This window comes from Equus asinus, chromosome 21 (assembly GCF_041296235.1).
Source record: "Equus asinus isolate D_3611 breed Donkey chromosome 21, EquAss-T2T_v2, whole genome shotgun sequence".
In the NCBI taxonomy this organism is placed as follows: Eukaryota; Metazoa; Chordata; class Mammalia; order Perissodactyla; family Equidae; genus Equus; species Equus asinus.
The window spans coordinates 83,984,930-84,002,246 of record NC_091810.1 but is presented as its reverse complement, the minus strand read 5'-3'; positions in this window follow the sequence as shown (position 1 = coordinate 84,002,246).

Genomic DNA, 17,317 nt, shown 5'->3' with positions numbered 1-17,317 from the left:
AAATAATACCTAATTAGAGTTTTAAAATTATCTTGGGTTTTTTTTTTTTTGAGAAAAGAGATGCAACCTCTACATATCATGAGCATCCTCCAACTTCTTAATCATTTGTTGAGTACAATTGACTTCCATATTGAAGACAAGCTTTTGGAGCCTTGTGACTTCCTATTCTAATTTAAATCAGTTGATTTCTGATCTACTGCATGCCAATAATTCTGGAACATTTATCTTAAGTTATTTTTAATTTCATGGAACTAACGTCTCACTTTCTTTTGTTTTTTAGAGAAAAGTTGCATGAATGATTGTTTTGCTGGGTATAAAATTCTGATTCAATATTATTTTCTCTCAAAGTGTGAAGCTATTGTTCCACTGCCTTGTAAATCCAATGTTACTGATGGAAAAATGATTTTTATAGATAATTCTCTAAACTATAAAGATTTCTTGTCTTTAAAATCTTTCAAGGTCTTTATCCTTGATGTCACGAAACATAATCAGGGTATGCGTGATCATCACGTTCAGCACTCAGGTATCCTCTTAATGAAAACTCATGTTTTTCTTCAACTCTGAGATATTGTTTTTTTATAATTTCTTTGAATATTTCCTCCTATATATATATTCTCTCTTTTTTCTTTATGGAATTCCTAATAAATAAATATTGCCTTTCTAAAACTGGTCCTTTTGTCATTTAACTTTTCCCTAATGCTTATAGTTGTCTATATCTTATAAGTACTTTTGCTATTCTATATTCTACAATATTTAATCTATTTTTTTAAAAAAAGGTGTTTTTCTTTTCTTTTTTTTTAAAAAAGATTGGCACCTGAGCTCACATCTGTTTCCAATCATTTTTTTTTCTTCTTCTCCTCAGAGCCCCTCAGCACATAGTTACATGTTCTAGTTGTCGGTCCTTCTGGTTGTGCTCTGTGGGCACCACCTCAGCATGGCCCGATGAACATTGCCATGTCCACGCTCAGGATCTGAAGCGGTGAAATCTGGGCCACCAAAGCAGAGCATGCAAACTTAACCACTCAGGCAAGGGACCAGTCCCCTAATCTATTTTTTATTCTATACTCTCTATTAATTTATTTTTATTTTTATCAGGCACATCTTATATAAGACAAAGTGCAAAAATCTTAATAATACATAAGTACATACATATATAACCATGTAAACACTGTTCACATTAAGTCATAAAACATTTCCAGCTCCCTACTAGACTCCTTTCTGTCTCTTCCAGTTGATGCCTCTAAAGGTAACCACTATTCCGACCTCTATCACCATAGATTAATTTTGCCTGTTTTGAACTTCATATAAATTGAGTCATTCAGTGTGGTAGGCAAAATGACAGCCCCCTCAAAGATGGACATGTCCTAATCCCTGAAACCAGTGAACATATTTCCTTACACGGCAAAAGGGACTTTGCAGATGTAATTAAGTTAGGGATCTTGAGATGCAGATATTATCCTGGGTTTTGTGGGTGGGCCCACTGTAATCACACGGGTCCATAAAAAGGAAATAGGGAGGGACTAGAGTTAAAGAAGGAGATATGACAATAGAAGCAGAAGTCAGAGAGAGAGGGAGAAATTAGAAGATGCTATGCTACTGGCTTTGAAGATGGAGGAAGGGGCCAGGAGCCAAGAAATGCAGCCAACTTCTAGAAACTAGAAAAGGTAAGGGAACAGATTCTTCCCTACAGCCTCCAGAAGGAACGCAGACCTGTCAGCACCTTGATTTTAGGTCAGTAAAACTGATTTGGACTTCTGACTCCAGAACTGTAAGGTAATAAATTTCTGTTGCTTTAAACCATGAAGCTTACGGTAATTTGTTACAGCAACAGTAGAAAACTATTATACATGGTATGTACTCTTTGTGTCCAACTTCTTTTGTTCAATATTATATCTGTGAGATTCATCTATGTCATTGAATATATTAGTAGATTTCATTGTTGTGAATATGCCACGATTTGCTTATCAATTTTATGGATCATAGACATTAAGTTACTTTCAGTCATTAATTATTTTAAATAAGGATGTTATAAACATTCCTGTACATGTCTTTTGGTAGGAAAAAAATTAGTAATTTTCTTTTTCTGATTTTCTGATTCTAATTTTCTGGTCATATATGCTCAGGAGTAAAATTTATGGGTTATAGCGTATATAGTATGTAGATGGTGTATGTACCATTTTAATAGTATGCAGATGGCGATAGAGAATTTTGCAAAATGTTTTTATCAATTTACATTACATCTAGCAATATATGAGTTATAATTGCCATGCATCCTCATCAACCTTGGGTTTTGTCACTCTTTCCATCTCATCCTTCCTGACTAGGGGTAGTCTTAACTCATTGTGGTTTTATTTTTATTTCTCTGATGACAAATAATGTTGAACTGCTCTTAATGTGTTATTGCGCATTTGGATATCCTCTTTTGTGAAGTGACCATTCAAGTTTTTACTCTTTTTTTTTCTTGGGTTGTCATTCTTTCTTATTGATTCATAGGTTGAATGAATGAATTGATTCATTCAATTACTCATATATTGCAATTATGAGCCTTCAGTTGATATGTATTAAAAATATATTCTGTCTGTAGCTTGCCTCTCTACACTCTTCATATTGTCTTTCTATAAATAGAAGTTCTGAATTTTAATCACATCCAATCAATCTTTTCTTTGTAGTTATGATCTTTTGTGTTTTATTTTAAGAAATATTTGCCTTCCTCTCAATTCTGAAGATACACTTCTTTGTTTTCTTTTAGAAACTTTATTGTTTTACCTTTCACATGTATATGTATGATCTATCTTGAATTAAGTTTTGTGCATGGCATGAGGTAGAAGAAAAGATTCATTTATTCTCATGTAGATATCTAATTGATTCAGCACCATTTATTGGAAAGATCATCCTAATCCACCGAATTGTAATGGTGCCTTTGTTGTAAATCAAATGGCCATATATCTGTGGATCAGTTTCTGGAAACTTTATTCTATTTCTCTATTCTTGCGCCGTGACATTATCTCAACTACTGTAGCTTTACAATAAATCTTGATATATGTTAGTGTAAGTGTTTCCACTTTGTTCTGGTTCAAGATTGCCTTGGCTATTCTAGGTCCTCTGGGCCTTCATAGAAGTCTTAGAATCAGATTGTCAATTTCCATTTTAAAAACTGCTGAAATTTTTATTGAGATTCTATTGAATCTACAGATTTATTTAAGAGGAACTGACCTCTTAACAATATTAAGCCTTTTAATCCATTAATATGATTTTTTCCTTATCTATTTTGGCCTTCTTTAGTTTCTCTCTACAATGTTTTGTAGTTTTCAATGCAGAGGTTTTCCCCATATTTTCTTAGATTTGCATCATTTGATGCCACTGGTGCTATCATATGCTATTTTTTCTTTCATTTTCCAATTATTTTTTTACCAAAAAAAGCCTGCTTGGATTTTGATTGAGATTGTACTGAATCTATAGATCAAATTGGGGAAAACTGACATTTTAACAATGTCAAGTCTTCCAACCCATAAACACAGTATATCTCTCCATTTATTAAGGGAGATAATTAGTCATCTCTTTCAGGAATGTTTTGTAGTTTCCAGTGCACAGTCTTTGAACATCTTTTGTCAGATTTATCCTTAAGTATTTCATATTTGTTCATGCTATTGTAAACGGTACTTTTTAATTCAATTTCTGATTGTTTATTGCTAATATATAAAAATACAATTGATTTTTGCATGGAGAATCTGTATAATGCAGTCTTTTTTAACTCACTTAGTTTTAGTAGCTTTTTTCCTTATATTCAATCATATTTTCTAAACAGATGATAATGTCATCTGTGAACAAAGACAGCTTTATTTCTTCCTTTCCCATCTGGATGCCTCTTATTTCTTTTTCTTGCCTTATTGCAACCTCCTGTAGTGTTGAATAGAAGTGGTGAGAGTGGACATGCTTGACTTTTTCCTAACCTTAGGTGGGGGGAGCAATCAGTATTTAACCATAAAGAATAATGTTAGCTGTGAGTTTTTGGTAGAGCCCTTTATCAGTTTGAAGAAGTTTCCTTCTATTCCTACTTTGCTGGAAATTTTTATTACAAGTGATTTTAGATACTATCAAATGCTTTGTCTGTGACTATTGAGATAATCTTATGGCTTGTCTCTTTATTTTTTTAATATGGTAAATTACATTGATTCATTTTCAAATGTTAAACCAACTTTGCATTCCTAGGGTATACTGCACTTGGTCATGGTGTATTTTGCTTTTTGTATATTTTTGGATCCAATTTGCTAAAATTTTTGTTTAGAATCATTGCCTCATGTTCATGAGGTGTATTTGTCCATAGTTCTCTTTTCTTGTAATGTCTTTTTCACATTTTGGGAGCAGGATAATGCTGGCCTTATAGAATAAGTTGGAAAGTATTTCCTCCTTTTTAATTTTCTGGAAGAGTTTACATAAAATAGGTATTAAATATTTTGGATAATTCACTAGTGAAATCATCTGAGTCTGAAGTTTTCTTTTAGGGAAGTTTTTAGGTACCAATTCAGTTTAGTTAGTAGGTATAGGCTACTTAAGTTGTCTATTTTTTCTTCATTGAACTTTGATTTTTTTCTATCTTTCAAGGAATTTATCCATTTCACCTAAGTTGTTGAATTTATTTGCAAAGTTGCTCATAATATTCCCTTATTACCCTTTTAATATCGGCAGAATTTGTAATGATATCGTCTCTCTCATTCTTGATATTCTTTGTTTCTTTTGTCCTTTCTTCCTAATCAGTCTAACTACACATTTATCAGTTTTTTAATCTTCTCAAGAACCACCTTTTGGTTTCCTTGATTTTCTCTCTGTTTTTCCTCTTTCTTATTTCATTTGATTCCTGCTCTGATCTTTTTATTTTGTTTCTTTTATTTACTTTGGATTTAATTTGTTCTTTTTCTAGTGTCTTAAGAGAGAAGCTGAGCCATTGATTTGAGACCTTTCCTCTGCTTACTTTGGATTTAATTTTCTCTTCATTTACTACGTTCTTAAGGTGAGAGGTGAAGTTATTGATTTGGTACTCTTCCTCTTTTCTACTGTAGGTATTTATTGTTAGAAATATTCCTCCAAGTACTGCTTTAGCAGCATTCTCCAAATTTTAATATGTTGTGCTTTCATTTTTGTTCAATTCAGAATACTTTCTGATTTGCCTTTTTATTCCATCTTTGACCCTAGACTATATAGGAGTGTGTTATTTAATTTCCAAAGATGTAGGTACGTTCTATGCACCCTTGAAAAGAATGTGCATTCTGTTGTTGGGTGGAGTGTTCTATGAATGTTAGTTAGTTCAAATGGCTAACAGTGGTGGTCAAATCTTCTGTAGTAATATTTCCAACTAGAGTTATTTCCTGTTTCTCCTTGCAGTTCTATCAATTTTTGCTTCATGTATTTTGAATCTCTGTTCTAAGGTCTATAAACATTTAGAATTGTTATATCCTCTTGATGAACTGACCACTTTATCACTATGAAATGACCTTTTTTATTCCTGGTGATCTTTTCTCTGAAATCTCCTTTGTCTGATATTCACACAGCAAGCCCAGCGTTCTTTCAATTATTGTTAGCATGGTATATCTTTTTCTATCCTTTTACTTTAGTCGCGCCTATATTTAAGTGCATTTTTCATAGGCAGCATGTGATTAATTGATTCAATGCAATTATTGACATGAATCTCTTGGAAATTATTTTCTATTTGTCCCATCTGTTCCACTTTTTTCCCCTCTTTTTCTGCTTTTTAAAAATTAATCGAATATTTTTTATAATTCAATTTTTTCCCTTGTTGGCTTATGTTTTCGGGGTTGTTTTAGGGCAGGGTTTCTAAGTCTTGGCATTATTGACCTACCTATTGGTCCAGAAAATTCTTTGTTGTGGGGGCCTGACCCATGCATTGTAGGATATTTAACAGCATCCCTGGCCTCTACCCACTAGATTCCAGTAGCACTCCCTCATTTGTGACAATCAAAGATGTCTGCAGACGTTGCCAAGTGTTCCACAGGAAAGGAGGGCGTCAAAATCGTCCCAGTTGAAAACCACTTGGGTTTACAGTATACATCGTTCACTTATTAAAGTCTACCTTCACAGATGTTATGCCACTTCACATTTAGTGTAAGAACCTTATGAAAGTATGCTGCCCTTTTTCCCTCTCAAACTTTGTCCTGTTGTTTTGACACAGTTACTTTTACATATGTTATAGTCCCCACACTCTGTTTTTTTAACTGGTCAACTGTTTTTTAAAGAGCTTTAAATAATAAGAAAAAGAAATCTATTATATTTACCCATATAGTTACCACTTCTTCATTCCCTTGTGTAGATCCAGATTTTCATCTGATCTGATTTTCTTTCTGCCTGAAAAACTTCAATAGTCCTTTTTCCTTTTTCTCCTCCCCAAAGCTCCCCAGCACACAGTCGTGTGTTCTAGTTGTGGGTCCTTCTAGTTCTGCCGTGTGGGATGCTGCCTAAGTGTGGTTTCATGAGTGGTGCTAGGTCCACACCCAGCATCTAAACTGGTGAAACCCTGGGGTGCAGAATCAAAGTGCAAACTTAACCACTCGGCCACAGGGCTGGCCTGCTACAATAGTTCTCATAATGCAAGTGTGCCGTTGAAAACTCTTTGAGCTTTTGTACATCTGAAAAAGTCACTTCACCATCATTTTTTTTTTTTAGATTTTATTTTTCCTTTTTCTCCCAAAGCCCCCTGGTACATAGTTGTGTATTTTTAGTTGTGGGTCCTTCTAGTTGTGCTGTGTGGGACGCCGCCTCAGCATGGCTTGACGAGCAGTGCCATGTCTGTACCCAGGATTTGAACTGGCGAAACCCTGGGCCGCTGGAGCAGAGCACGTGCGAACTTAACCACTTGGCCACGGGGCTGGCCCTTCACCATCATTTTTGAAAGATGTTTTGATAAGGTAAAGAATTCCAGGTGCAGGAGAAACAATTGTAAACAAGACAATGCTCCTGCCCTAATAAAACTTACATTCTAACAGAGGTGGACAGAAGACAACACATAAGAAAAAGTAAATTCGAATGATACCAGCTAACGATAAGAAGCATGCAGAAAATTAAAATACGGGCTGTGTAGTTGAAGTGACTGGTTCCCGCTTTAGCCAAGTTGGTCAGGAAGGTGGCACGTGAGCCGCAACCTGAGAGGAGGGAAGTCAGCTACATGACATATGACCAAAAGAAGCTCAGCGCAGACAGAGGGAACCATGTGGATTGCTTGTTTTCCTCTCGTCAGTGTGTAGGGTCTTGATGTCATTAGCAACGTTGACCCTTTGTCAGTGCTATATGTTTGAAAAATAGTTTTTCCTTGCACTTATTCTCCTATGTGTTGTATTTTGCCATTCACAATTTTTAACATTTTCTTTTTTACTTATTCAAATAAGTACTATTTCCTTTGTGATGACTCCAGTCCTCTCTCCTTCCCTCTCACTAACTTCCGCACAGGAGGAGGGTGTGCCTATCTGATTGGGGAGGTTGGCAGAAGGGACTGCACAGACTCACTCAGCCCCTCAGGGCTACTAACTCCTCTCTTGCTCTGAATTTGCCTCAGGACACACGTGCTCTTCTCTAGCAGGCCGTGTGCTACAGCTGCACGTCCCTGCTTCTTTCTGCGGCCTCCATACTCACTCCTGACATCTACAGGGGAAAATCTCCCACATTGTTTAAAGAACTTCGCTCATGGATTTAACCAAGTACCGGATGCTACAATCAGACCCTCTAGGAACAAAGAGCAGCCATTCATAACTCTGAAATTGCGCATCTTCCTTTCTGTTCCTGGCCCCATTATCTCAGATCTGGGACTTTTTGTGGAAATATGCACTAGTTTGGAAAACTTTTTCTCTTGTATTTAATTGTGGATTGCTCAGCTCTGCGGAGTGTCACCATCAATCTGAATTTTTTTTTATATTTTATGGTCATTTCTTAATTTTCAAATGTGCTCTTATAGCTTTGGTGCCTCTCATAGCTTTGCAGGATTCCAGAAATATTATGAAATGTTTTCCCCTGGTATTTCAACGAAGCCCTGGGAGGAAGGAGAGGTAAAAGCCTCCGATCAGTTACCTGAACCTAAGTTCTCATGTGAATATTAGGATTTTTTTTTTCAAATTAAAGTTATGGATCAACTTGGGGAGAAGTGGCATCTTTCCAAAAGACATCGTTGGTACCGTCTGGTCCATATGGTACTGTATAGATTGTCATTTATTAAACTTATAGTTTATCCTCTGTTTCCCTCATACGATCCAACAAGTTATATCACATTTCCATCAAAATATATCCTGAATCCAATTACTTATCAACACCTTCTCTGCTACAACCCTACCCAAAGGCCATTTTAAATTCTACCTTCACTTGGTCGTTGTAGAGTTATAGGAAAGTTATTGATGTTTTTGTACAGTTTATAAATAAGAGCTCTGCAGATTCTTTGGCTAAATGTCCAGCAGTGGGATAGCTGGATCATATGGTAGATTTATTCTTAATTTTCTGAGGATACTCCATACTGCTTTCCATAGTGGCTGCACCAGTTTGCACTCCCACCAACAGTGAACAAGGGTTCCCTTCTCTCCACACCCTCTCCAACACTTGTTGTTTCCTGTCTTGTTAATTATAGCCATTCTGACTGGAGTGAAGTGATACCTCATTGTAGTTTTGATTTGCATTTCCTTGATAGCTAATGATGTTGACCATCTTTTCATATGCCTGTTGGCCATCCGTATATCTTCTTTAGAGAAATCTCTGTTCAGATCTTTTGCCTATTTTTTAATTGGGTAGTTGGTTTTTTTGTTTTTGAGCTGTTTGAGTTCTTTGTATATTTTGGATATTAACCCTTTATCTGATATATGGTTTGTAAATATCTTCTCCCAATTGTTAGGTTGTCTTTTCATTTTATAGATGGTTTCCTTTGCTGTGCAGAAGCTTTTTAGTTTGATGTAGTCCCATTTGTTCATTTTTTCTTTTGTTTCCCTTGCCTGGTCAGACATGGTACTTGAAAATATGCTGCTAAGACCGATGTCAAACAGCGTACTGCCAAAGGCATAAAGGATACATGCACCCCTATGTTCACTGCAGCATTATACACAATAGCCAAGACTTGGAAGCAGCCTAGGTGTCCATTAAGAGACAAGTGGACAAAGAAGATGTGGTATTTATACACAATGGAACACTACTCAGCCATAAGAAATGATGAAATTCAGCCATTTGTGACAACACGGATGGACCTTGAGGATATTATGCTGAGTGAAATTAGTCAGAGGGAGAAGGTCAAATACCGTATGATCTCACTCGTAATTAGAATATAAAAACAATGACAGACAAACATATAGCAATGGAGATCGGATTGGTGGTTACCATAGGGGAATCAGGGAGGGCAAAAGGGGTGATTAGGCTCACATGTGAGGGGATGGACTATAATTAGTTTTTGGGTGGCGAACATGATGTAATCTACACAGAATTAGAAATATATTACAGTGTACACCTGAAAGCTATATAATGTTATAATCCAATGTTAGTGCAATTAAAAAAATAAAAAAAAATTTTTTTAAAAGAGCTCTGCAGAGAACTAAAGTTCAAAAAGCCCTTTTTTAGCATTTGTAATAGTTCTAACCGTTTTTTTAATTTGATTCTTTGGGGTTTTCCAAAGAGACAATCATCACCAGCCAATAATAAAAACGCTGCCTCTTCTTCAGTAGTTATTGAACTGTTAAGGTTTTCTGCCTCTAATCAGGTAAATTGCAATCACGTAATATTGTACTAGAAAAGTGTGTAGCTTAGAGAGTGTTTCTAATGCATTTGCATCTGCTGTTTGATTCCTCCTTAGTGATGTATGTTTCTCTTTTTCCTTAATTAACTAGGGAATGCGTGTGATTTGTAATATTGAGGCATTCTGAGTGGCCTCTATGTCTTATTTTAAATAATACTCTTTGTTATATTAAGAAAAAAGACTTCCTAACTTTTCTTATTTTTATTACAAAATTTATGCTGAGTTGTATTAACTTCTCCTTAGGCATCTTTTAAGATGACTGTATAATTTTTTAAATCCTCAGAAAACCCTTTGAGGGAGTTCCTATCTTTCCTTCCATTTTTAAAGTCAGGACACTAAAGCCCAAAGAGGTTAAGTAATTTTCCCAAGGTCACACAACAAGAAAATGCTAAAACCAGAATTCCAATTCAAATCTGAGGCCTTGCCCTCTTAAGCACAGCACTGCGTTGTAGCTTTAAGTATGTATGTACACACACGTACATAGCGTTTTTTACGTCATATCTCCATCTTGATGCAAATAAGCCTGGAGAGAGGAAACAGTTGCGGATCCAGGAGATTGAGAGGACAATGCCCACATTGAGGTCTTGAGTTGGCAGAAAGAAATGGAACGCAGCGTAATTGTAAATCCCTCATAACCCCCCCATAACTATCCTTGTCTAGGAGTAGGGGTGCGTTTGACCATCCTGGCTTCTCCTACTGGAGGTTCCTCACTCCTCCCCTTGCCTGTTGCTCTCGGCTTCATCCACCGGGGAGCATGGACCACCCCTGGTGCTGTTTCCCTGTTGGTAGAATTCATTCAGATTCTCCTGAAATGTCTCAATAGCAGTGTAGTACTGGGTCGAATAATGTCCTCTCAAAATTAATGTCCTCCTAGAACCTCTGAACGCAACATTATTTAGATATAGGGTCTTTGCAGATGTAATCAAGTTAAGATGAAATCATACTGGATTCGGGGGTACCCTAATCCAATGGTTGGTGTCCTATAAGAGGAGGGAAAGTGGGACACAGACACACAGACAGAGGATAGATGGCCATGTGAGGATGGAGGCAAAAATCGAAGTCATGCTGTTACAAGGAAGGAACACCAAGGATAGCCGGCCAGCCCCAGAAGCTGGAAGAGGAGAGGAAGGATTCTTCCCTAGGGCCTCCGGAAAGAACACGCCCCGCCAACACCTTGATTTCAGACTTCTAGCCTCCAAAGTGTGAGAGAGTAAGTTTCTGTTGTTGAAAGCCATCCAGTGTGTGGTGATTGTTAGGAAACCAACACAAGCAGGAGTCCTTCCAGAACCGCCAGCCAATTCCCCCGCCCACCTACACAGCTGCACAAACCACTTTTCTTTCTCACTATGGGAAAGAGCAAGGACAAAACTCCATTTGTATTTGGGGCTCACATGTGAAGTACTATTCTTCAACCCTCAGAAAAAGCCATCAAATAGGTGAGTAGGGAGATAACCACAATTCGATAATTCTACATTTGGCTTTATATAGATTTTTCAAACCAGGTGCACGCACCTGCCTGAGCACACACAAGCACACACACCATTTTGAAGTCCTTCTCTTCTTCAAAATCTGAGGGTTGCAGTAATAAAGTCATGCTTATTCTCACACCTTTAAATGTCAGCTCTCAGAATAAACATGCAAGTCACCTTGCCATTTCTTTCATTTTCCTTCTTGATAACTTGTCTTTGGCTGTAATGTTTCAAAGAAAGATCCTTCTTTCTTTGAGGACTATTCTTAAATAGAACTCTCTGGACCTTTACAGTTTGTACGATGAAGTTTCTCTCATGTAATGAGCTTGTTGTTTCCTCGGAGCCCTGATTCTAGTGTCCACGGGATCGGGCTTTCCCGTTTCCTCCCAGGCCCCTTTGATTGATGAATTTCCTCCATTTACATGGTTTCCTGCCTCTTTTCATGGGATATTTAGACATCCTTACTTTTTTGGGCTTCTCTACTTGATTTTGCTCTTAGCCTCCTGTGACTCTTTTTTACTCTTTACAGTATTTCCACATTTTTTGGAGTCCTTCAGTTTTGCAATTTGTTTCATTTTTAGTAATCCTCATTTATTTCTTGTAAGCTTATCGGCTCCTCCTTCAGGACTTGATCCTGCCTCTCCGGGAGCTTCTTCAGGTGGTGTTGCAGAAGTGCTGAACTGACTCAGGGTCACTGCATTTGCTTGGATGTGTTCCTTGTTTCCTCAGCCTACACTGGGGGTTATTGATTTTTTTATCGCGATGCTATGTTCTTCTCTCACAGCAGCCAGGAGGAGGAACTTGGGCCTGCCTTTAATCCACCGTCTTCCAAGAAGTTCCCTTTTGTGCCAATCAAAACTCTTGCTCTTGACATCTCTTCATTTCCCTAAGTTCCTTTTCACATGTCAGACGTCTCACTCGCAAGTTTAGCCTTGCATAAATTTTGGTATCAATTCTTTGTTCTAGATAAATCATTCAGTGTGATCCCAACAAAAATAACATATTTACTTCTTACAACAGCTAGTACAAGATTGCCTCATCTTCTTTATCTAGTGTTTTAAAGCTTTCCTGGTTAAAGTACCATTCTTGAAGAATATCCGGAAAACAATCTTGGATACACTTTTCTATCAATGTTATTATAAACATTTCTGCATGTTATTACAGAGATGTGCATAAACACAGTTTTAATGGCTGGATAATATTCCATGAAGAGGCAGCACCATTCCCCCCAAGTTAGGCATTTAATTTGTTGCGTTGGTGCATATTGCTTTGGTCTGTTAAGCATCCTTTCCTCCTTCTTCAGGTAAGTACATTCTCTCATCCCGCCTTCCCTTTGGGGAACTGTCCTTCCCTTCCCTCACATGTGGTTCTGGTGGTCACTCTCAGTATTTTGCCTCCTGCATCCCCCTGACTCCAGCCCTGGTGACAGGTGGGCACATGTCTCAGGTCTGATTCATCCTAATTCCTGCCATAGTTTGGACCTAGTCCCAAGAGTGCTCTTACCACTCCAGTCCTTCCCAGGTTATAGCACTTGGAATGCGTTTGCTGCCAGTAACAGGAAACCTAACAATGGCTTAAACCTTAGGGAGATTTATCATTTTTCTTACTTAAGAAGTCTAGAGGTAGTAATTGTTATGGATTGATTTGTATTCCCCCAAAAGATGTGTTCCCCCCAAAATGTCACCATTTATTGAAAACTTATTACATGTCCCGTCCTACACTTGGGGCTTTCAAGACATTATCTCATTCAGTCCTCTCAACAGCCCTGTGAAATAGTACTATTATCCTGATCATCTCCATTTCTAACAAAGAGAAAACTGAAGCTCTCAACCAATGATGGATTTTTGGACTGTTGAGTTAGAGGTGCTAGAGAATCTAGTGACAGCCATCTGCTCCTCAGTCTTTGGAAAAGGCCCAAATAGTTCTCCCTGTTGTAAATGCATCGAAGACTCATGCCAAACTTGCCTGGCTGCTGTGGGCATGGCCCAGGACTTTTGGCTTCTACATGTCCCACAGCATAGGATCCTAGTACGTGTTGAGAGTCAGTCATTCTCACAGCAGATTCCCTTTATAGGTCAGCATGAGGACCCAGCCTGCACCACCTGCCAGTCAATTTGTGTTTCTGAGGATCCCACAATTTATACTGGCATTTCTAATTGAGTCTGAAACTTTCCAGTCCTCTGAGACTGCGTAAGCCAATGCAGGTTGTGGTCAACATCTTTTTATATATGAAAGCACCAATTAGAAATATATTTTAAGGTGGAAAATGAGTCAAAGATGTTTATGCTTAACACTTGAAGAATGCTTACCAAACTATGGACAGGCACAGTATTTATAGGAGATGTTAATTGGAGCCTCTCCAAAATGGGTTCCCTATTTTAATAAATAAATAAATACGTGAAATATTGCATAATAGAGGCTCTGTGAAGTATTGCTCTCAAGAAATCAATTTAAACAGCATTTTCCATGCTTGTTTGACCTTGTATGTATGTTTCTCTTTCTCTCTCTCTCAATTACCTATTCCTATAGAACAGTCTATGTAGGACATCAGTTATGAAATCCTGAGTTAAGTACATTGTGAAAGCATCCCAGAGATGCTCACATGAAAGTGAGGAGCAGGATAATGGTGCGGAGCATTTTAGGAAGAGAGTTCTGACCACACATTGCAAAGTCTGGGGAAAGGCTCATTGGCAGAAGTTTGGGTCTTTAAGGATGCCAAAGAGGTGTGACCATATTCTTTTGATTACATAATTGTAAATAAAAATCATCTTGCATTGAGATATTTCTTGTAACTTCTAGTCAGGAATTTTAGCAACTCTAACAAGTTTTGAAAAGATACCATTTATTCTTTAGAAAAGGAACTCCTAAACTAGGCACGCTGCCGCCACCTGGTGCAGGGGTCTCACAGCCTGGGTTTTGAGGGGTGAGGCATAAACCAGAGGCTTGAGATGGACACAAGCACATCTTCTCCTTTAAAAGTGAAGCTATAAGTCTTAACACAGTCTGGTGAAAACTACTCAACTAGGCACTTAGACAAGCACAGTGCTGGCACCAGAAATAGAGGAAGGCAAAAACATGGTCTCTGCCCTAGAGAGGCTCATAGTTTACTGGGAAAGACAAGGACATGGCCAATGGGATGAATGAGGAGTAAAGAGATACCAAGAAGGGAGCCAACCACACACATGGAGGTGCAAGGGGGATTCAGTATTAATGAGCTGAGCCTTGAAGAACGAGTGAGATCTGCCCAAAGGAGATGAAGAAAGAACACGCTCAAAGGCACAGAGGCCTGAAAGGTGATGGCAAGCTCAGAGACCAACGATTAGCTCCGTGGGGCTGAGGCATAGAGGGGTAGGTGTACAGGGTGGGGGCAGATATTGAGAATGAGGCTGAAGGGGTAGGCCGAGGCAGGCTTAAAAAGCCTAGAAGAGGATCCAAATTGGCCGTGTGACCCTTGTTAATATGTCATCTGCCCTTTCCAGGCCTCATGCGTTTTGTTAAAAGCACCGTTTCTGGAGGCAGATTCTCACTTCCCTGTGTGATCTAGGGTGAATTACTCAACCTCTCTTTGCTTCAGTCTCTTCAACTATAAAATAATACCATCCTTAAAGCATTGTTGAAAGGATTAAATGTCATGATAAATATGTACTTGACACAAAATGAACATATCCCAGTGTCTACGAGTATTGTTGTTATTGATGATATTATCCTCATCATCTTCATCATCTGGAAGGATATGCTAAGACAAAGTATGTGAAAGTGTTTGGCAAACTGAAAAGCCAAATATCATAGTTATTATTGCCATGTCAAATAATCTGCTCATTACCTGCGCGCCAGCATCTCTTCACCTGCCTACTGGGCCACCGCACGTCTCCACAGATGGTGCAGTGCGGGGCTGTAAGGACACCGTTCATTGAGATCCAGGTGGACAGAGATGTTGAGCGTTAATTGGAGTGTTGGTCACACAGGTATATACTTACATCGAAGTCAATAAAACTGTTCACTTAAGATCTATGCATTTAAAAAGATTTTTTCTAAATCACCGCTTAGAGTCAAAAGCACTTCCAGCAGTTCAGACTTGTCTTGGGTCAAAGCAGTTTCTAGGCCTCTCGTGCCTCTGTCTCAGTCCTGGCAGTCATTTCACTACAGGATGGAAAGACCCCAAATGACCCTTCTCTCTCCATTTCTACCACTTCTCTATCTCTTCAGGTAAAGAAATGAGGCAGGAAAGTCCACTCTTTGCCTCCAGGTCAGATGTTTGTCTCGGTCTGTTCCTCAGAATCTCCCTTTTTGCACAGCTGGCTGGAGGTACTTAGCCTGGCGGACTTGCCTTAGGACAAGTTTTAAGTTCCCAAACTGCCCCAGGTTTCAGCATGCTTTTTTGAAAAGCCAGTTTCTCTTATACAAAACACCTTAGAAAATCCAAGCGATTTATTTCTAACAGATTCTTAAAGTGCTCTGAAATCACCAATACTCACCAGCAGGGCACCATGTAAGACTCAGCCATCATTATCAATCAAGGTACCCGGTCTGCCATGAGCCGGGCCCTGAACAAAGGGAGAGGCAAAAATTAAGGACATTTTCTGGGCTAAGCCCCTGGTGGGCAGGGCCCTGTCTGGCTAAATTGTTTTGTGCCACACAGAAGAGAAGAAACGAGTGGTTTCTTATGTTAGTGATGGTTATGTGCTTGCCGTGAGCCCAGGGAAGTGAGCAAAGGCCAGAGCTGTCTGCGGTGTTTGACAGGAGATTTTCTTAGGGGGAACACAAGACCTAAATCCTCAAGCAGGTTGAAATCTCCTGGCAAAGGAATCATAGAAAAAAAAAGACTAGAGTTGCCTCTGAGCTCCAAAGTCCTCACAGAACTGACATTGATTTGTTTATGATTCTTGAAAGACGTGCCGTCAACTACTAATAGTTCCCGAAAAACTGGGGAACAAGTGTCTGTTTCAGAGGGGTGTGCATAAGCAACTTCCCACACCCAAAGCCCCAGCGGAAGCCCACCATCCGTCTGCTCCCCTTCCCAAGCCTCTTTCATCCAAACTGCATTTTCTTGACGATGCTCCAGCGTGTTTGAAGAGAGATCAGCAAGCAGAACGGCTGTGTGGGTCTTCCTTTCTCCTTCTTTTCTTCTCTCCCTCTTCCCTTCTCCCTCCCTCCTTCTATTCCTCTCTCTCTCTCCTCTCCTCTCTCTCTAAACCTTTTACACTGCAGTTGAACAAGCCCCTGGATAAAGACTTTATCCAAAAACCCCCTCTTTAAAGTTATTTCAAATTTCTCTGCAAGGCTTTCAGAAATCTGTTTGTTTGAGGGCAGAATTAGATGTGACCGGCGTTTTATTGTGACATAAAACCATATTTCTTCCCTGGAAGATTAAAAAATAAAATCGGTTAATAAGAAAAGCTGTCAGCAACAGAAAATGGCTGACATAATCCGTTTATCCTCCAAGCAATAAAGATATTGGTCCTTGGGAGTCTATCCTCTCTCTCATGTTATTTCGCCCAAAACATTATCTTCCCAGCATTCTGATGGATTAAGAAGTCATATGGGAGATAGCAGGGAAATGACAGATACAAAAAAATATATAATATCCTTTCATTTCCCCTCCTCCCTCCACACTCACTCATATTCCCTCTCTCCTTCTCCCTCCCCCCACCCAAAACACACACACACACACACTTTATTTTCTCTCTTTTCCCTCTCCCTGACATCTTCCCATTTTTCTCACCCTTTGGAAAAGAAATAGATCTTCTTTTACCCACAATTCCAATACTCTGATAATCCTAATAGTGGTGATGATGCAAAATGGCACTGAAGTCAGTTTCTGCTCTGCGTGTATGTGTGTCTGCGTGTGTATGTGTGACTCGCACACATCTACGTAGACACAGATCGCCAGATGAAGAGATAGACCCTTGATAAGGGTGTCGAACACCTAGAGAGAAAGAGAGTTAAGTGTATCTAGCCACACTCCTAGATTTTTAATCTAGGATTTCTGACAATAGCATAAATTTCAGGAACAAGGCTGAAGGCAGCACAAGCTAACGGATACAATAAAAGGAGCCTTTAGAGAGGCTACAATTAAAACACT